This window comes from Moschus berezovskii, chromosome 7, assembly GCF_049115385.1.
Source record: "Moschus berezovskii isolate FMDL1 chromosome 7, NW_MosBer_1.0, whole genome shotgun sequence".
Lineage (NCBI taxonomy): Eukaryota > Metazoa > Chordata > Mammalia > Artiodactyla > Moschidae > Moschus > Moschus berezovskii.
This window is the reverse complement of record NC_142466.1, coordinates 26,206,770-26,226,939: the sequence shown is the minus strand read 5'-3', so window position 1 is coordinate 26,226,939 and position 20,170 is coordinate 26,206,770. Positions and strand designations below refer to the sequence as shown.

Genomic DNA, 20,170 nt, shown 5'->3' with positions numbered 1-20,170 from the left:
AGCAATTAAAAAAGTACTTTGGGCTTCTGAAAACAGAATGAGAAAAAACAAAGCTATATAAACCGAAGGTTGTTGTTATTTCTGTGGTCAAACTCTGAAGTATATAATTAGCCTGTTAAGAGAATGGAATTCCGCAGGAGATGATGGGATGGAAAGGGGAAGTTTGCGGGGAAAAGTGCTACGAGATCATAGGGGGTGCCCATGGGATTTATCTTTGTCATGTCCTACTTTACCTGACTCTCCCCAATTGTTGAGTGCAAGAACAGATTGGAGAGTTTAGGATGACCTTGCCCAATCCATTAGAAACTAGTTAGCTTGGCTTTCTGGACATGTACACATGTCTATTATCTCCTACATATGTAGTGTGGAATATAATGGAAAAAAGAATAAGCCCAATGCTATAGCATTTGGATTCTGGAACTACTATTTTTGATATATATATACATATATATGGGAGATAAAAGGATAGGTCCTGCCTAGCTCTCCAGCTCCTTACAGAGATGTTGTGTTGATTATATGAAATATTAAATTTGAAAATAATTTATAATTTATAAATATCCAAGAAACATGTGATATTATTATTGTTGTTAATTAAGGAGAGAATGGTGCCCAGTGTAAACTTAAAATCTCTTGACTTTCTACCACTTTAAAGTGAATATACATTCTGTGATTTTCCGCCAAGAGGAGGAGATGGTGCTAATTTATGTACCCTGGCATTTTCTTGTGCACAAATGTCACCCCTCTCTGTCCAAAAAAAATCTGCTTGCTGGCATTTCTTATAAATTGCTTCTTTCTCTAGCTGCTGAAGTGAGACCAAAGGACATGTGTATGTAAGTCTAGACTATTTTTGATATTGTAAGTGATATAATCATTTCACTTCTCTGTGTAAAGTAGATGGCAAGGCAAAGAGTTGTTTAACACAGTTGGCTCTAGGTTCTGAGAAGCTGTTCCCCGAGCCTGATGATTGAGACTATCTTCACAGTCAGGCTACACACTAATCAAATCATGCCCTTCCCTGCCAGTAATTTTTCACTGAAACTCATCACCTTTAGAGAATAAAATCCAGTACTGTTTGCATTGCATGCGGCTCACAATTGAGGTTCTTATGTACTAGACTCATCATCTACTTCTTACACTTTTCTGAGCCACCAGGAAAGCCCCTCTTATACCTCAGATTTCATTGATTTTTTGGTAGTTATCCAGAAAATATCACCATTTTATTTATGACTTTACATATGCTATTTCCTTTGCCAAATGTACTCTTGCTGTCTTGACCTCACGGAAAACATCTACTTACTCTCAAGAGCAAGTTCAGTCACTTATTCCATGAAGTGTCCTCTGCTTGTCCCATACAGAGTAGTTCCCTACCTCCTCTCTGCCATCATGTACTTTGTGCATGCTTCTGGTGTATGGCACTACCATTTTTGGTCTGATTGAAAATTGAAGATGGAACTTCATTTTCTAAGTCTGAAGAGGAAACTAAGAACAGGTCTTTTCCTCCAACTGAAGAGACAAAGAACAGAGACTTACACCTTAAGAGCTAAACAGGGAGCAATCAACTCCCGCTTCTCATCTCAGAGGGGAAGAGGGCTCTGCTTCCCACCACTCAGGCAGGTACGTGCTGATATTAGAATGTTTTCCAGGCAGGGCCGGGAGAGCCCTTCTTTCAGCACATCCCTGCAGATTCAAATAGTGATAGCCAGGAAAGAAACGTGTCCTGCTGTGTTCAGTAGCTCTAGGGCGAGGACTGGGGGCTGTTCACATTCTGAAGTTGAGTATAATTCTTGCTCTTATAGAGAGAGCGGAGAGAGATTTCAGAGATGGACTACAGATGCATACAGGTAATCCATGGTCCTTTGATGTAATATCCATCAAAGATATCATTCTTTTATGATTCAGACACAGCATTTGGGCCTAAATTCAAATTATTTCTTTATAACTAAATAATATTTATCTTAGTAATGTAGAACCTCAAATAGACTTCAATTCTGTGGATTAGGAGACCATTTTGAAACTAAAGGAAAGTGTCAGTTGACGGAGCATTTTCTAGGAGGTCCTGGACCTTGCAGGGCAAGTTTCCCCCTTGCAGAGGAACTGTTGTTGTTCAATCAATCAGTCATGTCCAGTTCTTTGCAACTCCATGAACTGCAGCATGCCAGGCTTCCCTGTCTGTCACTATCTCCCTGAGTTTGCTCAAACTTACGTCCATTGACTCAGTGATGCCATCCAACTATTTCATCCTCTGTCATCCCCTTCTCCTCCTGCCCTCAATCTTTCCCTGCATCAGGGACTTTTCCAGTGAGTCGGCTCCTTGCATCAAGTGGCCAATGTATTGGAGCTTCAGCTTCAGCATCAGTCCTTCCAATGAATATTCAGGGTTGATTTCCTTTAAGGTTGACCAGTTTGATCTCCTTGCTGTCCAAGGGACTCTCAAGAGTATTCTTCAGCATCGCATTTCAAAAATATCAATTCTTTGGTGCTTAGCCTTCCTTATGGTCCAGTTCTCATATCCATACATGACTACTGGAAAAACCCTAACAGAGGAATTGCCGATGTCTTTAACTCCAGTTAGACTGTGTATCTTTTGGTACCTGAACTGCATTCTTACAATACTACCCCTGATGATGATGCTAATTTTCTGGCAAAGGATGTTTCACTTCATTCAAGGGTTAGGTTTCTTTCAAATCCCAAAGGACTATGGAAAACTTCTGGGAAATCACTTCAATACATCTGAAGCCTCACACTGCCCTGTTGTGAAGGCCAGTTGTGATCAGGTTTAAGTATTCTGCAGTTCAGTGAGGTCACCTCCAAACTGAAATACACTGGGAGAATGCACACTCTTTTTCTGACCTCTCCACTTTTGTACTTCATCTTGGCAACAAAGAGTTTTACTGAGAATGAATATGTAGTTACACGCCTCCTGAGTTTCTGTGATAAAAAGTGAAGAACTAAGTGTATCCAGTTGTGTAAAATAATGATGGATTTCTACATTAAGCAATGACAAGCCCCAAATGGTTTTATTTTCACGTGAATTATTCAGGTTAAATCTCCCAATTTCACCTTCTTGAGAAGGTGCAATGAAGAAAGCCCTCTCATCATTTAACCTTGAGAGCTGAGAGCAACTTGAAAAATCTCCCTTCTACAACCAGTTAACTCTCTGGTAGCAAGCACTGCAGCTATCTGCCACTGCTTCTCAAGCTGTCTACAGATGTGTACAAAGCCTTTCTCTAAGCCACCTAAAACCCTGGTTAAATGACCCTTGCATCACACACTTAAGTACACACTTAAGGCCACCCATAGTGTCAAGACAGTGAGATAATTTCTACAATTCTATTTTTGGAAAAGCAGAAAAATGATTTTTCTCTCCCCGTGCACAATTTAAGTTGGCTCAGTTCTGCTTTGTGGATTCTCCTATTTTGTGTTTTCATTGCTGTTTCTCATGACTATCTTGGGCTCTTTTCTATCTTCAAACATACTTTTTGAGTAAACTCATCCATTTTCATGATTTTAATTACTATCAATGAAGATTGCTGCTGCTACTGCTAAGTCGCTTCAGTGGGTATCAATGAAGATTAACCTCCAAGTAATGTTGGAAGCTGGATTTCTTGTTAGGGTCGGACTCTTAATATCTATTTTCCTGACATCTCCACTTGGATATCTCACAGAAACCCAGATCTCAGTGTGTCCAATAATGAACTTACCAATCCTACCCTGATCCCCCTCAAGTGAGCTCTTTCCCCTGGGTCTTCGCTGTCAGTGAATGAGGCCAGCAGTCAGCTATTGGCCTAGCAGGTCATGAAGGAGAGTCATCCTTCTTCTCTATGTTCTATGTCATTATCAAATCTTGTCCAGCCTACTTCTCTTAAAGCAGTCATTATTTTTTCCATCCACTTGTTCTATTTTATTCAGGTCACTACCATATAGAAGGTGCTCAATGAATAAATGAATCCAAATGTATTTTCACTGGTAGGGGATTCAGGCTAATTGATGATTTGGACATATTGGGTTTTCCTTTTTGTCTGTTTGTTTTGTCCTCAAGCCCTGATATTGTTTCCAGGACCTAGTTTATGTGCCTGTCTATTTCGGCATTTCTCAGTATACTATTGGGGGGTTTACTGGGAGAATAAATTGCCCTTCTAACTGAATTCTACAGTTTTTTCCAAAGTCTTTAAGAAAGTGAATCGTGTGATCAATACCATGACCTCTAAATCTGGATTATTTTCTTGTGACATAGTTCTGTTCTTATTTTTGGCAAATGTGAACACTTAACATTTATCTTCTCTTTTTAAAAGTTAATACTCAATTCTATAACAAAAGTGTGGCAAACAGTAGGTTTTGTTTTTTAGTAATAGTAACATAGTAGTTTAATACAGTAGTAAACCATACCCTGGACTTTCTTGGTGGCACTACTAGTAAAGAAATTACCTGAAATGCAAGAGATGTAAGAGATGCCGATTCAATTCCTGGTTTGGGAAGATTCCCTGGAGGAGGGCATGGCAACCTACTCTAGTATTCTTGACTGGAGAATCCCCATGGACAGAGAGAGGAGCCTGGAGGGCTATAGTACATAGGGATGCAAAGAATTGGACACAACTGAAGCTGCTTAGCATGCACACAAACCATACTCTATATAGTTTAAAATATATAGTAAACCATATAGTAATATATCATACCCAAGCCATGATCTTAGTTTTATGAATGTTCAGCTTTAAGTCAACTTTTTCACTCTCCTCTTTCACTTTCATCAAGAGGCTCTTTAGTTCTTCTTCACTTTCTGCCATAAGGGTGGTGTCATCTGCATATCTGAGGTTATTGATATTTCTCCCGGCAATCTTGACTCCAGCTTGTGCTTCTTCCAGCCCAGCATTTCTCATGATGTAATCTGCATATAAGTTAAATAAGAAGGGTGACAATAAACAGCCGTGATGTACTCCTTTTCCTATTTGGAACAAGTCCGTTGTTCCATGTCCAGTTCTAACTGTTGCTTCCTGACCTGCATATAGGTTTCTCAAAAGGCAGGTCAGATGGTCTGGTATTCCCATCTCTTTCAGAATGTTCCACAGTTTATTGTGATCCACACAGTCAAAGGATTTGGCATAGTCAATGAAGCAGAAATAGATGTTTTTCTGGAACTCTCTTGCTTTTTTGATGATCCAGCAGATGTTGGCAATTTGATCTCTGGTTCCTCTGCCTTTTCTAAAACCAGCTTGAACATCAGGAATTTCAGGGTTCACGTATTGTTGAAGCCTGGCTTGGAGAATTTTGAGTTTTACTTTACTAGCGTGTGAGATGAGTGCAATTGTGTGGTAGTTTGAGCATTCTTTGGCATTGCCTTTCTTTGGGATTGGAATGAAAACTGACGTTTTCCAGTCCTGTGGCCTCTGCTGAATTTTCCAAATGAGCTGGCGCATTGAGTGCAGCACTTTCACAGCATCATCTTTCAATTTTGAAATAGCTCAACTGGAATTCCTTCACCTCCACTAGCTTTGTTCGTAGTGATGCTTCCTAAGGCCCACTTGACTTCACATTCCAGGATGTCTGCCTCTAGGTGAGTGATCACACCATTGTGATTATCTGGGTTGTGAAGATCTTTTTTGTACAGTTCTTCTGTGTATTCTTGCCACCTCTTCTTAATATCTTCTGCTTCTGTCAGATCCCTACCATTTCTGTCCTTTATTGAGCCCATCTTTGCATGAAATGTTCCCTTGGTATCTCTAATTTTCTGGAAGAAATCTCTTGTCTTTCTTGTTCTATTGTTTCCTCTATTTCTTTGCATTGATCGGTGAGGAAGGCTTTCTTATCTCTCCTTGCTATTCTTTGGAACTCTACATTCAGACGCTTATATCTTTCCTTTTCTCCATTCTATTTTGCTTTTTTTCTCAGCTGTTTGTAAGGCCTCCTCAGACAGCCATTTTTCGCTTTTTTGCATTTCTTTTCCATGAGGATGGTCTTGGTCCCTGTCTCCTGTACAAGGTCATGAACCTCTGTCCATAGTTCATCAGGCACTTTGTCTATCAGATCTAGTCCCTTAAATCTATTTCTCACTTCCACTGTATAATCATAAGGGATTTGATTTAGGGTTAAAGCTCAACATTCAGAAAACTAAGATCATGGCATCTAGTCCCATCACTTCGTGGTAAATAGATGGGGAAACAGTGGAAACTGTGTCAGACTTTATTTTGGGGGGCTCTAAAATCACTTCAGATGGTGATTGCAGCCATGAAATTAAAAGACACTGACTCCTTGGAAGGAAAGTTATGATTAACCTGGACAGCATGTTAAAAAGCAGAGACATTACTTTGCCAACAAAGGTCTGTCTAGTCAAGGCTATAGTTTTTCCTGTGGTCATGTATGGATGTGAGAATTGGACTATAAAGACAGCTGAACACTGAAGAATTGATGCTTTTGAACTATGGTATTGGAGAAGACTGTTGAGAGTCCCTTGGACTGCAAGGAGATCCAGTCAGTCCATCCTAAAGATCAGTCCTGGGTGTTCATTGGAAGGACTGATATTGAACCTGAAACTCCCATACTTTGGCCACCTGATGTTAAGAACTAACACATTTGTAAAGACCCTGATGCTGGGAAATATTGAAAGTGGGAGGAGAAGGGGATGACAGAGGATGAGATGGTTGGATGGCATCTCCAACTGAATGGACCTGAGTTTGGGTAAACTCCAGGAGTTGGTGATGGACAGGGAGGCCTGGTGTGCCTTCATGGGGTCACAATAGATCAGACACGACTGAGTGACTGAACTGAACTGAACTGATCCTATGATTTAGCTTAAGTCTGCAGCCATGAAATTAAAAGACACTTACTCCTTGGAAGGAAAGTTATGACCAACCTAGATAGTATATTCAAAAGCAGAGACATTACTTTGCCAACCAAGGTCCGTCTAGTCAAGGCTATGGTTTTTCCCGTGGTCATGTATGGATGTGAGAGTTGGACTGTGAAGAAAGCTGATCGCCGAAGAATTGATGCTTCTGAACTGTGGTGTTGGAGAAGACTCTTGAGAGTCCCTTGTACTGCAAGAAGATCCAACCAGTCCATTCTAAAGGAGATCAATCCTGGGTGTTCATTGGAAGGACTGATGCTAAAGCTGAAACTCCAATACTTTGGCCACCTTAAGCGACGAGTTGACTCACTGGAAAAGACTCTGATGCTGGGAAAGGTTGGGGGCGGGAGGAGAAGGGGACAACAGAGAATGAGATGGCTGGATGGTATCACCGACTCTGTGGACATGAGTTTGAGTGAACTCCGGGAGTTGGTGATGGACAGGGAGGCCTGGAGTGCTGTGATTCATGTGGTCGCGGAGAGTCGGACACGACTGAGTGACTGAACTGAACTGAACTGAAGCTCTTTGTTATTATTAAAGTACTATTTGGTCTTTAAGTGGATAATTTTTCTAAATCCACTGTTAAACCCCCAGGTAGTAGATAGAGTACATATTATAGCCTAGATAAACACTTATTACCTATATAGGTATAGAATAGAATCATTGCATACTGTTGCTATGTTTAGCATCAGGTCAAGATTTCTGTCAAGAGCAAGGAAATTTTCCTGTCTTCCTTTGAACTAAATGGGGAATGGAGAGTGAAAAGCCTCTTGCTTTTTGGTTTCCAATCTATGTGTGCATAGTCACTCAGACACATCTGACTCCTTTATGACCCCATGAACTTAGCCCACCAGGCTCCTCTGTTCATGTGGCTTTTCCAGGCAAAAATACTGGAGTGGGTTGCCAAGACCTCCTCCAAGGGATCTTCCTGACCGAGGGATTGAACCCAGGTCTCCTGCATTGCAGGTGGATTCTTTACTGTCTGAGCCACCACAAGGCCCTTTTACTCAAGGAGCTTTACTGGTGGCTCAGACGGTAAGGAATCTGCCTGCAATGCAGGAGACCTGGCATCTATCCCTGGGTCAGGAAGATCCCCTGGAGAAGGGAATGGCTACCCATTCCTATATTCTTGCCTGGAGAATTCCATGGATAGAGGAACCTGGTGGGCTACAGCTCATGGGGTCACAAAGGAGTCAGGTACAACTGAGCAACTAACACTTTTCATTCAGGGCAAATAAAAATTACTAATGTTAATGGAAATGCATCTAAGACAGGTCAGGTTTGGGATAAGTTGTAAAGCAAGACCTTTATCACTTCATATGTCTAGTATCTAAAAGTAATAACATAATTTAGAAAGAACATAAAGCATTACCTTTCTCTGGATAATGTGCTAATCTACCTGTAAATTCTATGCCTATGTATGTCTAATTTTGAAAATAGCAAATTTTCTTGAACTGACAAATAGAGTATACAATCTATCTTCTCTAATTTTACATTCTAAATAGCAAATTTATTAAAAGTCACTAAATAACAATTTTCATGAAAAGTAAAGAAAAATTTAGAGTACTTCCTAGAACTTTGTAATTCTAGGTGTCTGTTACCTGTGTTTTCCCTCTACTTTTTTTCTTAAAATGTTTTTGTATAGTTTCAAACTTTTTTGACCATCATGTCTTTTTACTGAATTTTATTAAATATTCCCTTTTCCATCTCTAATGTCTTTAGTAATTCCTCATTCTTTATGTCCTGTTCAATTAGTTGAGTACTTTATTTGCAATCTATCAGCACATTCACAATCTTTAGTTTTCTTTCCTACCTTTCATAATTAATTTCAGTTATTCCTTCAGGCAGTTATCTGTCTTTTCAACCATTAACACTGTTTTAGTTCTTGCATAATAATATGCAAAGTATATATTTAAATATGCAATATATATTTGTTTATATATATTATATGTGTTTTCTTATATTGTTATAGAACAATATACTATTAGTATTTATAAATGTTTGTTATATGTATATTTATTTATATTTATAGAGGGAGCAGACATATAAAAGGGATTATAGTGTGCAGAATTTTCCAAATTTATTTCATCACAAGTCTGTCCTACCCTGCTTTTTAGCAGAGCATCTCACAGGAATAGTGTTTCATCGAATATGGTTTGAAAGATGTCATTTATTTTATCCAGTCTATCAACAAATGTTTATCTGTCAGTTACTAATAATACAACAGAAGTTTAAACAATAGGAAAAAAGATCCCTACCCTCATGGAAATTGCATTTTGGTGAAGATAGTCAATAAACATAATAACAAAAAATTATAAAGTATATTAAAAGGTAATAGGAGCTGTGGTGTGAAATAAACCAGAGAAGAGACAGATAGCACCAGGAACAGGGCTAGAGTTTGAAATAGGTGGTCTTGGAAAAATTTGTGGAGAGAGGAATGTTTGAATAGAAATTTGAGTAAGGTGATGGAGAAAACCATGTAGATACTTGGGTACTGGGAGGCACTCCCTGCAGAAGAAAGATCAAGTGTCCTAAGGTTAGAGAGATTTTTAAGACTGGCAAAGAGAGCAGGATGGCTAGAGAATGTTAGGGGAAGGGTAGATTACAGAGATAAAGATGAAGAGATAATGAAGTCAAGTTATGTAGATAATTGTAAGCTTTTGGGTTTTGTCCTGTGCCATTAGAGGGTTTTTAAACATGGGAGTACTGTACTAACTGACATATTTAAGATGGATAACTCTGGATGCTGAACAGAGAATAGGTAGTATAGGGTGTGGATAAAAGCAAGGAGACATCCTAAAAGTTTTTTAAAGTAATGCAGGCAAGAGTGGGTGGTGACTGGATCAGAGGAGAAACTAATGATGAATTTGTGAGAAAAGATTAGATTCTGTGTATATTTTGATAATAGAGAAAATAGCAATTGCTGATGGATTAGATATAGGACAAGGAGAAGACAGGAGAGAGAAGGAAAGGAAAGGAGAGAAAAAGGGAGATGAAAAGAGAAGAAAGCTGCTGAGGCACTGGAAGAGTAGACCAGAAGGGCAGCCTTGACAGAGATGCGGAGGACTCTGACGGCAACAGGCTCAGGTGGGCACGGCAGAGCTGAGTTTTGAGTATGTTGTGTCTGAGATGTGTATTTCACATCCACTTGGGGATACTGATGAGGTAGTTGGATGTGCCAATCTTGAGTTGAGGGATAGGGTTTAGGCTACAGGCAAACTTTCTGTTTACGTGGAGAAGGAAATGGCAACCCACTCCAGTATTCTTGCCTGGAGAATCCCATGAACACAGGAGCCTGATGGGCTATACCGTTCATGGGGTCACAAAGAGTCGGGCATGACTGAGTTACTAAGCACGAACTTTCTGTATTCAGAATTATATTATTCATCTTTGGGTAATTTTGTACCCTGGTTCAGTTCAGTTCAGTTCAGTTGCTCAGTCGTGTCCGACTCTCCGCGACCACATGAATCACAGCACGCCAGGCCTCCCTGTCCATCACCAACTCCCGGAGTACACTCAAACTCATGTCCACAGAGTCGGTGATGCCATCCAGCCATCTCATTCTCCGTCGTCCCCTTCTCCTCCCGCCCCTAACCTTTCCTAGCATCAGAGTCTTTTCCAGTGAGTCAACTCGTTGCATGAGGTACCCTGGTAGTGCAGAATAAATCCTGCTCTGGTAGTTTAAAGGTATAATGCATTTAGCAATTTTACTTGCTTATCTGCTGCCTTCCACACCATACCACAGAGAGCTGAGGGTTGCATGATCTTGAACCATTGATGGGCTAATATATATATTTGCAATAGGAATCATGGAACATAATCACATGAATATATTCCAAATGAAATGAGCACAACAGTGGACAGAGAGACCTTGATTCAAATCCCAGATCCTCACTAGTGTTATGAACCTCAATTTTCTCATCCAAAATCATTAGTCATATTACCTTCCATATAGATTTATTGTATTAAATTTTACACATGTTTCTAAGCATAACAGTTCAGCACAAAATAGGCAGTCCATAAATATAAACAATTATACAACTTTTGACCTGTTTCAAAATAATAAAAATGTAACAGTAGTAATGCTGTTCACATTACTAAATAGCATACGTTGGCAGTAGTGACAAATAATGGTGTAAAAATATGTCCAGATGCTTCCTCTTTATGACTGGTTACATCTGAGAGTGTGTTGAGAATAAAGGAGTACTGGTTAGTGGCAAACTTCTAAATAATTGTCAGTATAGTAATCTTTTCTTTCCTTTTTAAAAATAGATGTACTTACTTATTTAAACTAATTTATTTTAAATAAGTAATGAACACATGAAATAAATAAAAGTACAGAAAGATGTAGGGAAAATTAATTCACAACCACCTAACTCTCCTCCAACCCAGTTATCTTTCCTCAAAGCAGCCATTATTGCCAGTACAATCTGTAATCATTTATCATTGCACATGTTTGTGAGTATATCCAATAGTTTCCTGGAAATGTAATTATATCCAAGAGTATATGTGTATTAAAATTGTTGATAAATATTGACAGTTTTCTCTCTATCGAGGTTGCATCAATTCACAATTCCACTAACATCTGAAACTATCTCTTTCTTGATGACTTCATCAACGAGAATACAATTTTTAACCTGATCTTTCTATACTAATTGCCAGTTATGCTAATATTTAACTTATTTTTATTATTATTATTTTTGCTTTGTAATCAGTATATTAAAGAGACATTCATACATATCAAGAATTGCTTAAATTCTGATACCCAGACTTAAGCTTGTGAACATATGACTTTAAACATACGATTAAAACTATTCATCATAATTTGCTGTACTACTGACATTAGTTACTCTGGAGCATAAGTTAAATGGTTTAAAGTAAGTCTATAACGTACCTACAAAAACACCTTCCTATCTCATACATGCAAATTACTTCTCCATGTAAAGTTCTCATCACTCTAACCTCTAAGTTTCCCTGCTCCAGTAGTCACTACTCTGAGGCTTACTGTGGTCCAAAGAGAAGGGGGGAAAAAAGTAATCAGGACCAATAGCCATATATATTAATAAAAGATGGCACAGGAGAAGGGAATGCAATTCTACAAGTGCAGGCCTTCAAGAAGCAGCATGTTATGATAAACCCCCTCTTTAGAAAGGTATCATTTCTATCACTGATACCACAGGCTAAATTAAGTTATACAGCGTGCCATCTCCAATAACAGTTGAGGCAATAGAATAAATGCAGAAGCATCACAATGTATCCCACTTAATACAACCATACAGACCAACACTTCTCTACAAATTAAGTTCTTTGTCTGACTGCCAGTTAAATACAGTTTTAATTTCATACTTAACAATTAAGGGTCATACACTGAAGTCAATACAGGTCAGAAAGCAACAGTTAGAACTGGACATGGAACAGCAGACTGGTTCCAAATAGGAAAAGGAGTATGTCAAGGCTGTATATTGTCACCCTGCTTATTTAACTTGTATGCAGAGTACATCATGAGGAACGCTGGGCTGGAAGAAGCACAAGCTGGAATCAAGATTTCTGGGAGAAATATCAATAACCTCAGATATGCAGATGACACTACCCTTATGGCAGAAAGTGAAGAGGAACTCAAAAGCCTCTTGATGAAAGTGACAGAGGAGAGTGAAAAGGTTGGCTTGAAGCTCAACATTCAGAAAACTAAGACCATGGCAATCTGGTCCCATCACTTCATGGGAAATAGATGGGGAAACAGTGGAAACAGTGTCAGACTTTATTTTTTGGGGCTCCAAAATCACTGCAGATGCTGATTGCAGCCATGAAATTAAAAGACGCTTACTCCTTGGAAGGAAAGTTATGACCAACCTAGATAGCATATTAAAAAGCAGAGACATTACTTTGCCAACCAAGGTCTGTCTAGTCAAGGCAATGGTTTTTCCCGTGGTCATGTATGGATGTGAGAGTTGGACTGTGAAGAAAGCTGATCGCCAAAGAATTGATGCTTTTGAACTGTGGTGCTGGAGAAGACTCTTGAGAGTCCCTTGGACTGCAAGGAGATCCAACCAGGCCATTCTAAAGGAAATCAATCCTGGGTGTTCATTGGAAGGACTGATGCTGAAGCTGAAACTGCAATACTTTGACCACCTCATGCAATGAGTTGACTCACTGGAAAAGACTCTGATGCTGGGAGGGATTGGGGGCGGGAGGAGAAGGGGACGATAGAGAATGAGGTGGCTGGATGGCATCACCGACTCGATGGACATGAGTTTGAGTGAACTCCGGGAGTTGGTGATGGACAGGGAGGCCTGGCGTGCTGTGATTCATGGGGTCGCAAAGAGTCGGACACGACTGAGCGACTGAACTGAACTGAACTGACTGATACCAGGTACAGAGCTGAAATCAGCTACAAAGTATGGCCTAACAAATGCTAGGGGAAATTTTTTAAAGTAGCTTTTACAAGTATTAAACTTATCTTGCACACTGAAGTCATATATACAGAGCAAAATCAGAGCTTTTATATTTGAGCTTATTCTTCATTTAACTTTTAAAACACTATGATAGTTGAATATTAGAGCAACACAATAGCAAGTAGTGAGCATATTATATTATAATATAGTCCTTCACTCAGTCACTACTGCAAATAAACACCAGCAGTGAGTGTTATTCACGGGCCCCACTAAGAGGTCTGACACTGAACACACCCCAAGGATGATGTTCATCATCCTCATAGGCTTCTCCATTGTAATGGTGCTGTCTTTCCTGATTTGGATCAAAGTCCATTAATTCTTCCTGGTCCATTTCATCAGTCTCTTCTACTTCCTTCCTCTCAGGCAGAAGTTTTTCCAGCAAAGAGAGTTTATCAGGAGAGAGAAAGCCATTCTCAGGAAAGTTTACCTTAAATTCAATGATTAGGTGACCCTTTTTATATGGCATCCGATAAATTGGCATGCCTTCATTTAGCAAACACTTGATATCTCCCTGCTGGACAATCTGTCTTGGATGAGAAGTGATGACTATGGTTCGGCTGTCAAGAGTAGATATTGGCTTCTGGAAGCCACACAGTGCCTCAACCAGCTGTATGTCATACACATGAAAAGATCTTCTCCTCGTGGAGTAAAAACAGCATGGTCCTTCTGATCTAAAGCAGTGATAATATCTCCTGGCTCCAGTCCTGATTCTTGGTCTCCTTCACCATGGAATGTTATCTTCTGGCCATCTTTCATGCGTTTGTCAATATGAACTTCTATAATTTTCTTTTCTCAAACTATCTTCCTTCCATTGCAGCTTTTACACCTATCCTTAGGACTGATCTGCTTCCCATTGCCCTGGCACTCCATGCATACAGACTGAATTTGCTAAACCATTTCAGGCCCTATTTGATGAATTCTTATTTGCATTCCAGTACCTTGGTAATTGGGACAGCATTCTACTACTCCTTCCTTACCACCTCGGCCTTCACATTTGTCACAAATCACATTCTTTTGCAGAGCTAGTTTTCTTTTCTTTTTTTTTTATTGGAGGCTAATTATTTTACAATATTATATTGGTTGGTTTTGCCATACATTGACATGAATCCCAGAGCTAGTTTTCTTGTTGAACCATTATATAAATCTTCTAAGGTTATTGTAAGTTGATGCACAAGGTTTTTACCTCTCCTTTCTCTCTGCATCCTGCCTCCTGCTCCGAAAAACATATCAAAGATGTCCATGGGGGAGCCAAAACTAATGACTGCTCCACCTTCTTTAATTGCCTGTTCTCCTTCTTTGTCATATAATTCCCTTTTCTTTGCATCAGAGAGCACTTTGTAAACTTGAGAAATCTGTTTAAACTTCTTGCCTTCATTTGGATTCTTATCAGTGTGGTACTTCAAGGCCAGGTTCCTATAAGCCTTTTTCAATTCTTCTTGGGTAGCATTGGGTTTGACCCCCAAAACATCATAGTAAGTGGTTTCTTTCACCATTTTCTACAGCTGGTAAGCAGGCCAATGCCGGTGTGGGGGACCAGGAAGGAGTGTGCTACTGTGTGCAGCTCGGGCAGTCGCTGATCCTCTGCCTCTCACTGAGCCGTTCTGGAAAGTTTCACTTTATTACTATCTTTACAGAAGAATAACTTTAAGGGCAATTTCAAATAAATGGCAACTTATCAGGGAAATCTGAAGTACCAAAGCTACTCTCTTGAAATGAAGGTTGATTATTTGCAGCTATAGAAAGGTCACTGCAACAGTTGCTGGTAATCAACAAAGAGATAAATTTATACAGTTGTTGCTCTCAGACATAAGTTTTTTCTCTTATTGTCTGCTGGGCATATTTGCAAATGCCAAATTGTGCTCAGTCTTTATCGTATCACTAAGAATATTTTAAGATGTCTTATTTCCCATGTATATGTATGGTGAGAAGAAAGGTACATTTCTGGATTAAATAATGATGAATGTAAGTTGATGATTCACATTGGTTTAGATAAGCATTTAGTAGATTTACATGTGACAAATGTGTTTCCTTCTAAATCAAGTATATGAAAACATTTTTAGCTTAAAAACAAATTGAAGATCATATGAAAGGAGACAGGGGTCAGATTTAAGAAATGACATTCAGCACAAATGCTGCACAAAAGAAATTTTGTTGCTTTGTGGCCCTTGTGGCTTCTCAATGTCAGTTCAGAAGGGTTTCTTTCTGTTAGGTCAAGCTTCCCACGGTTCCTAAAAATTTACTTCTCTGACTCTTGAGAGTCCCTTGGACTGCAAGGAGATCCAACCAGTCCATCCTAAAGGAGATCAGTCCTGGGTGTTCATTGGAAGGACTGATGCTGAAGCTGAAACTCCAACATTTTGGCCACATCATGCGAAGATTTGACCCTGATGGAAAAGACCCTGATGCTGGGAGGGATTGGGGGCAGGAAGAGAAGGGTACAACAAGATGAGATGGCTGGATGGCATCACCGACTCGATGCACATGAGTTTGGGTGGACTCCAGGAGTTGGTGATGGACAGGGAGGCCTGGTGTGCTGCGGTTCATGGGGTTGCAAAGAGTCAGACACGACTGAGCAACTGAACTGAACCGAACTGAACTGATAGCAATTTGATTTGGGAGTGAAATTTCAGAGAGAATGTCATTTCTTTGAAAATTTATAAATATCCTTATGCTTGAGTTGCTAATGGGAGTGGAGGCAGGTGGTCTGCAGAGGAACAGATTATCTAGTTTGGGCAGATACTTCCCTAAATGCTGTTAGAAATACCCATGGCAATGCAAGGCCTTATACTTACTAGGTGGTCAATAAATATTTGTTGAATAAATGAAATAATTATATAAACCAAAAAATGAAGACATATGGAAAGCTTTGGGCAAGCTGCTTAACTTCTCCAATCATCGGTTTCATCATGTATAAGATGCAGACAGTATTACTTACCTTGTAATAGTTGTGAGGATTATATTGTAAAATGCAGGCAAGGTATGCTATACCTTGCCAAGCACATAGTAAAAGTTCTGTGAATATTAACTGTTATGATGATGGTTTTCTTTATAATGAAAGAGAGAACTTCATAACTTTCATTAGTACTTTCATTCATAGCATAAAGGGGAAATAACATTTTATTGAATAAGTCAGGGCTTTTTAACACGATTTTCTTCAAAGAGGACCAGATAATTTTCATTTGCTTTGCCATGTGTTGTAGTTAATATTGGTTGCCAAAATGTCACCTTGAATATTAAGTCATTGAGTCACTGCTACCACTTTATCTTCGCATAAGGTGGCCAAAGTATTGGAGCTTCAGCTTCAGCATCAGTCCTTCCAATGAACACCCAGGACTGATCTCCTTTAGGATGGACTGGTTGGATCTCCTTGCAGTCCAAGGGACTCTCAAGAGTCTTCTCCAACACCACAGTTCAAAAACATCAATTCTTCGGCGATCAGCTTTCTTCACAGTCCAACTCTCACATCCATACATGACCACGGGAAAAACCATAGCCTTGACTAGATGGACCTTGGTTGGCAAAGTAATGTCTCTGCTTTTTTGAATAAACTCCGGGAGTTGGTGATGGACAGGGAGGCCTGGTGTGCTGAGGTTCACGGGGTTGCAAAGAGTCAGACACGACTGAGTGACTGAACTGCACTGAACCACTTTATCTGGGCTTCTCAGATGGTGCTAGTAGTAAAGAACCCACCTGCCAATGCAGGAGATGTAAGAGACACAGGTTCGATCCCTGGGTTGGGAAGAACCCCTGAAGAAGGGAATGACTATACACTGCAGTATTCTTGCTTGGAGAATCCCATGGATAGAGGAGTCTGGAGGGCTTGGCCCATAGAGTAGCAAAGAGTCAGACATGACTGCAAGGACTTAACTTGCATTACTTTATCTGTATCATTAGTGTTGAAAGAGACTGCACTGTTGAGTGGATTTCATTCAAAACTGACTTGAAGATTATAGGTATCTTATGCATGTCAATGCACTCTTAGATTTCCCCAGTACTTTTATCATGGACTTTGACATTTTAACCTACTTCAGCCTTCTAGAAAACTGGGCATATATAAAATAAAAATTGAGCATACTAAGCTGGGTAACTATCTGATTAGAAACTTACTAATAATTAAAAATGGCATATGAGAAACATAAAATAAATCTTTTCATAGGGATGTCTAAATTCTCTACACCTCTAAAATTGTAATCTATTGATACATTTCTGCCCAGCCATGTATTTGAAAGAGAAGGACTATTTCACAGATCAGTTCTTGAATCTCAGCTGACAGGATTATCTCTTTTCTTAAAAAAAAAAATAATTTATTTATTTTTGGCAGCAATAAGTCTTCATTGCTACCTGAAGTCTTTCTTTAGTTGTGGCTGTGGGTGGCGGGGGCGGGTGGGGGTCTGCTTTGTTGTGCTCAGGCTTCTTGTAGTGGCTTCCCTCTTTTCTTTTTTATTGAGATTTGACATTATTTATTGGAAGAAAAAGAGAGAAAACCAGCAGGAAATAAGAATCATCATATATTTAATTTTTATACTTTCCAAGATTAATTTAAATAGAAATTTATTTATTGCATGAAATGTTTCAAGTATTTGGTTATTTATGTATTTAATGTTTTAATTGAAGTGTAACTGGCTTACAATAGTATATTAGTTTGAGGCTATGACACAGTGATTTGGTATTTTATCATTACAAAATGACCACTGTGGTAACTTTGGTGATGCTCTGTCACCGTACAACATTATTACAATGTTATTGACTCTATTCCCTGTGCTGCACATTATATCTCCGTGACTTATTTACTTCATAACTGGAATTTTGTACCTCTTAATCCCCTTCATCTATTTCACTCATCCCCCAGTGCATGGTGGCTTCTCTTGTTGTAGAGTATGCTCTAGAATGAGGGCTCAGTAGTTGTGGCTCATGGGCTTAGTCTCCGTGGCAAGTGTGATCTTCCAGGACCATGGAATGAAACTGTGTCCCCTGCATTGGCAGGTGGATTCTTAACCACTGGCCCACTAGGGAAGTCAATGATTAACTCTTATATTCAAGACCTTATATGTCATATAGTTAATGATGGTTGTTTCCAAAACAAAATGATAACTCAAAAATGAGAGTCTGACAAACTTTTCTGGTCAGCCAAGATATTAGAAAAACAAAAACAATGTGGTATGTTCTCCATAAATTTAAATTTAGTTTTTATAAAAATTTGAGATGTTATATCTCATTTTTGATGTTAGATATCTACTATAAAAGGAAATGGTGATAATAGATAACAGCAATCATTATATATCAGCCAAAAAATGTTGATTATTCCATGTGTGGCCTGTAGCATTTTTTTTTTTTTCCCTTAGCTGGGTATAGAGTGAGTTCTAATCACTCTTAGGGTTACACTTCCCATTCAGCTAATGACCATCCCTCTTCTATGGTATGATATTCTTTTAGAACCATACTGCATTTATATTTCTGTATTATTATTTGAATTCCACTAAATCCACTCTTCCTTCCATGAATATTGAGTTCTCTCTTTATACTTCTGTCTCTTTGTTTATATGAGTATATATATACTCATACACACACAATGTGTATAGGTAGCGTATCACTAGTGTGATATATAATCACTGGGTATTTGATAACTACTGCCTAGCACTACACCTAATTTGACATTTTTCTTAATTTAAACTCTTTCGACTATCACCTTTTTACTTCTTTTCTATTTCCTGCTACCTTGTTCAAATGAAATAGATTCGTTTACAAATATAAAGTTGAAGGGAAATTACAAAGCAAAGAACAAAAATGTCATCATCAGAATTTCAACAGTATGTTCTATATTCACCTAGAAATAAAAGAAAAGAATAAAAAGTACCTAAATTAAAAATATATCTTAACTGAACCCTGCAAAAGTACTGTAGAGTATGAATTATTTTTCTTAAGAAAAATGAGACCTTCACATCACTGAACTCCAAATTTGGGGAAAGGTTCTAGCCCACTACTTTTCGGCACTTGAATCTGCTTAAAGGGAATTGTCTGCTGTGCTTGATGGTCTGGCAGATTTCAGAAGCTGCTGGATGTTCTGGGCTCAATGGAGTAGAACACCAGAGGCTAAAACTGATTCATGATCCAGTTAGGGCAGAAGAAAAAGGCTTTTACCTGGGAGAGCTATCTTTTCGTGTAACATTCTGTCCTGGATTGTGGTTTGGAATAATTTCACTACATTCCGAAGTAGAACTATTTTCCCCATGCTTTCACTATAGTGGTTGACGCCTTTGGGTGAAAAGCTAGTGCTGTCCAGAAACTTAATTTTTGACTTAGCTTCATAATTAATTTTGTTGTTGTTTAGTATTCTTATTTAAAATAGTTTGAAATAAGACTTACAAATTTAGAAAAATCTGTTTCCTTTCCAAATTATAAACTAAAAGTGAGTTCAGGAAATCTACAAAAATGCTTTTGGCTTTTATAGACTAGAAGAGTTCAGAAAATGCTTTTATACAGATAATCTTATTTGCTGGATGGTGGTTCCATAAAAGAGATGTAAGAGGTAACTTGTCTACACTGGCTCAACTCTTAAGTGTCCCAAGATGTACTGTTTGATTCCAATTTGGAATCTTTCTATGAGAACTAACTGCCTCTAATATTCTTTATTTTTTCTCTTATATAAAATATTTTTCTGTCTTATCTACTCATTCTAACTTCTTGATCCAGTTGAAAAAAATTATAAGGACGCAAAATCTCCTTGATTATTTGATGTATATGTTGAAGCTTTTTCATATATTCATTAGCTTAGATATTCATTATCTTTCACCATTTTAATTCCTTTTCTGTGTTTGGAGAAAAATCATGGTTTATGAAAGTCACTGAGAGATAACTATCTGCCTATAATTGACGGTAACTGCTC

At 38.7% G+C, this 20,170-nt stretch overlaps 1 pseudogene; it reads right to left on the bottom strand.

The window, feature by feature from the left end:
- Positions 1 to 13,496: 13,496 nt before the first annotated feature.
- On the bottom strand, positions 13,497 to 14,780 carry LOC129557255 (dnaJ homolog subfamily A member 1-like; annotated as a pseudogene).
- Positions 14,781 to 20,170: the final 5,390 nt, after the last annotated feature.